A 6,480-nucleotide genomic window follows, 5' to 3' on the forward strand; every position below is an offset into this window, starting at 1 on the left:
GGTAAGTACAAAGGTATAAATACAATGTCACAATATGTTGGGATTCTACCACAGGTGAATTTTGGGTTCATTTGTGGACTTTAACATTTGTGGACTAAATGAGACATTTTCCTAAGTCAACTCAACAAAATGGCAGAACCTCCATTTTGTCCCCTCTCAAGAACTTCAGTTCCCAGAATGCACTGCATTTATGACACCTTCTAGGTGTCATGTCATTGGTCAAGGCACCCTTGACAGGAGGTCCACTGGCCTGCTATAAAGGAGACAGTCCTCCCTGTCTTCTCTCTCTCTCTCTCCACCGTTCCTGCTTGGAAGCTTCTTCAGGAGGGGATCCAGATCCTGGAGCCACCAGCCCCCTTCCTCCCTCACTCCCTGCTGAGATCCTCTGCAGCTGAGGTGAGGCCTCCTACAACCAGAATCTCCTTGTCCACAAGGAATCCTGAACAACTGCAACTCTGACCTTCTCTGCACACCAAAGTTGCATTAAATGAACACAAAGTTCATTGCATCTGTCAGAGACAGCTCGAATTCAACAACAAGGACAACCAGCAACTTAATTTGCAAGACGGTAAATTATTGAACTCAACTTCCTTCTTCCACTCTTCTGCTGAAAAGCCCCCCCCCCCCCCCCCCTTTTCACCGGACTCGTGAGTAATGTAACTGGGCTTAGATAAGAAATCAGCAAGGACTTTAGCAACAAGGATTTGACCTGTGATTAATGATTTGGTTTATATGTGTGTTTTAAGTAGATTTATGTGAAATTCGTGTTACGATCAAAGTTGTATGTTAATCTTGCTTTATACAGACAGTCAGTCTTGATGCAACTAACTATACTAACCTTTGACGTGCTCACACACTGATTAAATCATAGCTGGAGTTTTACAACTCATTGTTTGAGGAGTGGCAACCCCCCTCACACACACACACACACACACACACGTTCCCTCTCTTTTGTAATGTAGTTCTTATTTTATAGATGTGTGCTTTTATCTGCTTTACTTGTTTAGAATAAATACCTTTGATTACGAATGCTGTCTATTTAATGTTGTACATTATGAACGATATGCCATCCTCTTCTTTGACAAGAATTCACGATTCCTTCAACCACTATTAAATATTAATATGGTAATTTGATTATAATTATATTCATAATTAATAATCAGTGTTCCAAATTGATAGTTAAATAACTTTATGAGACTGATTTAGGTGAATTGGCTATATTTTTCTGTTCTTACAGATGGTGCCCCTTTTTACGAGCTGACTTAGAGCAAATCAAGTCATATCATTTCTTATAATTAATAATTGTTTATGATAATCATTAATAATTCTTATAGCCATCTAACCACACTTTTGAACCGTGAGATCCACATAAGTGTTCATCCTGCATATTTGGTATCCTTATGGAAGAGATAGCATTTATGATAACGCCCTTTTATTAATATATTCGACGCCCTGTGCAAGGTCATCATTTATTCATAAAAGAGCCATCCTTAATCCCCAACATTTTTGGTGATCCTTGATGAAGGCGATTGGTATCTTTAAACAGATACCCCAACATAGTTGACGCCCCGGTGCGTAATTACAACAAATACAATGTAAAATAATATGTCTATAAAAGGTAAATCTTAAAATTTAAATCTAAAAATAAATTCAATTCATTAATAAAATATAAAAAAAGGAAGTGCAATACAAACCTTGACCAGCAGGGGACAAATTCACTCTGCAATGTCTCTGTGCAGCGATGATGTAGAAAACTCCACTCAAAGTCTTCCTGTGGAATAATGCAGGTGCAATGCAGAATTTGTCCAGCAGAGGGCAGACCTCACCTTAGAAAAATCCCTATTTAGCGCATTACAATCTCTAAACTCAATAAAATAAGTAATTAAATATAAATACATCAAATACATTATCAAATACGGTGAATAATTATAAATATAATTAATAAAAATAAAAATAATATAAAATAAATAAAATATAATGAATTATTAAATGATGGAAAATAAATCTAGTACAACAAAATAACCCAATTGGCTTGAGACACACACCAGGGTTTGATCAACCTTGGCTGGGCCTCCCTCAGGTGAGGGCGTCTAGTGATAAATGGCCAAAACACCCTGTGATCCTGGGGTCCACTACTGAGGATGTGTCTCACAATCTGGACTTAGTCCACATAGAAGCTTTATTGAAAAACAGATGAGATCTCATCCCAATACAGGAATAATACTGTAAGAAAAAAAACAGAATAAACGTCCACATGTGACTTCATACAAAAACATATTCCACATCCTAATACAACAGAAATGTGATGTACAAACCAGATTATACCTCCACCAAGTCAAAAAGACAGAAAAGAAGAAAAATACTCAAAACAGAATACACGTCCACATGTGACCCAATAGAAAAAAAGATTCCACTGAAATGTGATGAACAAACCCGACTATACCTCCACCAAGTCAAAAAGACAGAAAAGAAGAAACATCAAGACCAACCTTTTCCAAAAAAGCCTCAGCAAGTAGAATGATAAATAGACAAAAGTAGACTAATTCTAATTCCAGTTTAAAGGGGGTAGTAGGCGATGAGAGCTGCGGACGACGTGCAACGGGCAGTCCACTTTAACTGCCCAGTGGTTGGACGATGCAGGGGGAGTCATCGAGATAACTTCAAATATCTAACCCTAACCCTCAAGGGACATATTCATCCCTATAACCTAACCCGAACCCGAACCCTAAAATAGAGCAAAATCATTCACAAACTTTTTGTCATAAACATTACAGTGCTTTGGACAGCAACGTGACATGAGAAGTAGAAACAGGGAAAGTCACAAACTACCACTACCACAAACTCATGTGAGTTGAAAAAGTGTGAAAAAGAGCTTCCAGAGGATGAAATGTAAAGAAGAAAGCAGAAGGTAATCTCTCTGTGTGAGCAATAATGTTTGTCAGCTCCAACAGAAGCTGAAGGACCAGGGGCATTAACTTGCATTGTAGCGAAATCCATGTCAGTTTCACGGAAATTTTAGTGATTCCGTGGCTATTCCACAGATTTTGAGTTAAGCAAATCTGTGGCTATTTCACGGATTCCTGTGAGACCATGTTGGGTGGATGGTAAGAGCATAAATTGAGATTGTGTTTTGGTGTTAAAACTACTACTAGTATTGACAAGGGGGAATGCTTTAGTTTAATTTCTAACATATATATATAAAAAAAAAATTAAATTATTCTTTTTCTCTTCTTTTCTTCTTTAACATATAGCACTCCTTTAGCGATGACAGTTAGCTCTTAAAGTTATGTACTTACTTGATTCCTATGGTCTATGTCTAGTACCTTCAGGTTGAATGCACTTATTGTAAGTCGCTTTGGACAAAAGCGTCTGCTAAATGACATGTAATGTAATGTAATGTAATTTTATATTTACATTTTTTTTTTTTTAATGATTGTGAGTTATCATTAACTATTAATTCATTATAAGTTGGGTATTTGTTTTGTTATATTTCCTAAAACTGTAAGGGTAGAAATATTGATCGTAAATTCATTTCAACAGGAGGGCCTGAAACTACAGCCCACAGAAGCTGGCAAGACACTACAAGGTTCTGCAGGAGCTATACAAATCCAGGCCCAGACCCAACAAGAAGGATGTTGCCCAGCTCTTGGACCTTGAATACCGAGCAAGTCGGACTTACATTGACTCTGATGTTATGAAAGAGCAGGACCACACTGCAGACTACAAACTCTCAGGTCAGAATTAAACTATTTTTAGAAGTAAACCCACTATGTGTACATCTGTTTGCTTTTGAGCATCTAAAGCAAACTTATACATGGGTACAAATGTAAACATCTGTATGTGAAGAGTAAGTTGTTGCTTGCATTAAATGCTTAATTATGTTTAATTATTGCTAACTAGTTTTATTATTTTGTATGGCTATATCTTGAACAATGATATTCCCTTGCCTATAAAGTGTGTGTGTGTGTGTGTGTGTGTGTGTGTGTGTCTGTGTCTGTGTTCAGTCTGTCATACTGTATAATCTCAGAGGAAGGCTGTGCTTCTCTGGCCTCAGCTCTGAGCTCCAACCCCTCCCATCTGAGAGAGCTGGACCTGAGCTACAATCATCCAGGAGACTCAGGAGAGAATCAGCTGTCTGCCTTAAGAAAGAATCCACACTGCAGACTGGAGTCAGACAGGTTGACACTCTCAGGTGTGTACAGACAGACAGGTGGACACTCTCAGGTATGGATAGGTGGACAGGTGGATCGACAGCAGGTCTCATTGTGTCTCTGTCTAACCGAGTATTTCTGGATGATGTAATGGTGATATGAAGTTGATTGTGATTGTGTCTCTTCCTGCAGGGTGGACCATGGTGGACTGCAGAGACTGAGACATGGTGTGAGGAAGTGTGAGTGTGTTTCAGCTTAATTCATCAGAACTAACCGTCACATGTTACAGCAGATTTTGACTCTTTCTTGACTGAAGTCAGGATTCCGCTTCTGTTTTCATTCAGTGTGGCTAGAAATATGTTTGAATTCAATAAATCCATTCAAATCCACCAACACAAAGAAAGTGAACACAGTGATCCAACAAAACTAAAATAAATACATTTCCGACAGTTGAGCCAACAGAAAGCTGACTTTGTTTCTTCTTCTCTTGACATGTAAAGTTGTTAATAAATCAACAGGTGATAACCTGCAGCTGTTTTGTGTCTTGTTCTCTCCATCAGATGTCTGTGAACTGGCAGAGTAAAAGAGGATCAGTCGTATCCTGATCATCCAGACAGATTTGACTACTGGCCTCAGCTGCTGTGTAGAACTGGTTTGACTGGTCGCTGTTACTGGGAGGTAGAGTGGAGCGGAGAGGTTGATATATCAGTGAGTTACAGAGGAAACAGGAGGAATGGAGACAGTGATGACTGTGAGTTTGGATGGAATGATCAGTCTTGGTGTCTGAGCTGCTGTAACAATGGTACCACAACAGATGGCGTCCACCAAGAACAATCGCCTCCTCCTCCTCCTCCTCCTCCTCCTCATCCTCCTCCTCCTCCTCCTCTGGTAGAGTAGCAGTGTATGTGGACTGTCCTGCTGGCTCTCTGTCCTTCTACAGAGTCTCCTCTGACACACTGATCTACCTCCACACCTTCAAAACCACATTCAGTGAACCTCTTTATCCTGGGTTTGGGCTCAGTTCAACTGGTTCCTCAGTGTCTCTGTGTCCTCTGCAGGTCTGAGTGTCTCTCCTGTGGACAAGAAGATCAGCTGCCAGAAAACACTAATATGGGGTTACTTTGTGTCTTTATTATTATTAATATAATGATTATAGGTTTGATTGCAAAATGTTCCGCACTTAAATCATGAAAAAGTTTTTAAGTGCTAAACTAGCTGTGATCAAAGTGTGAGCCAATCTAAAAGTTTTGTTTGTTAACTAAAATTTGAACCCTAACCGTAACCCTTTGAATGAAAATATTAATACATCGCAATCACAAATAAAAGTACATTTTAATTTCGGTGTTGAGAGTTTTGTAATCAAAGCCGTTCTGTTTGGCTGCAAAATAAAGACACAAAAGTAAGCCCGTGCATGAAGCATGAAGTATGATATGTCCTCTGAGTTTCTTTCTGTGAGGAGGCTCTGAGTGTCTGCAGGTTCAGATGAGACCTTGTAGATGTTCCACACTCTCATGCAGAGATTTTGCTCGGTATGCATCCTGCGTCATGAATGCATAAGCGTCTGCAAAGGAGGCAGTAAACTCTCTGTCCATGCGTCCCAGGGTGCCTCATTTTCCCATGAAGAATGACACATTATGAACAACAAAGTGATGTTAAAATGACAAACAAGCAGAAAAACCTGCTGATGGCAGACCAGACAAGTGCTATCCCATGTTCTCGGTCTCGCCACACGTTAGTTTAGCCACTTCACAAACAACTCGCCAGTGAACATGGATTTAACTTCAACAATTAAGAACATGAACTTCATAGTAGTTAATAAAGTGCCGTTACCACTGTACAAAGCTGTGTTCAGACGTCGACCATGTTTAAACCTCTGGACCTACTGTAATGAAATAAAGAAAACACACTGGTGGCTGTGATTTAAAAAAATAAATACATTAAACATCTGCGCATACATCCTGATCCCCACAAGATTGTGAAAAAAAAGTTTCAATTTGAATTTTGGTAGCTTTCTTTTTATGTTTTACTATACAGGCAGTGGTGGAATATAACTAAGTATATTTACTCATGTAATGTACAATTTTGAGGTACCTTTTCTTGAATATTTCAATTTTATGTAACTTTATACTTCTACTTCACTACATTTTGAGGCAAATATTCAGGCAATACTTTACTGAATTTCACAAATAATGAAACTTCTATCAGTAACTTAATTAATATATCAGCAAAATATGAATCCATAAAATTATTTGCCTAAAAACATTACCCTCCTTTAAAATATTTTATAAAAAATGTATTAAAATATCACTGGAATCCAAAAATAATAATT

The sequence above is a fragment of the Centropristis striata genome, chromosome 20 (assembly GCF_030273125.1).
Source record: "Centropristis striata isolate RG_2023a ecotype Rhode Island chromosome 20, C.striata_1.0, whole genome shotgun sequence".
NCBI lineage: Eukaryota > Metazoa > Chordata > Actinopteri > Perciformes > Serranidae > Centropristis > Centropristis striata.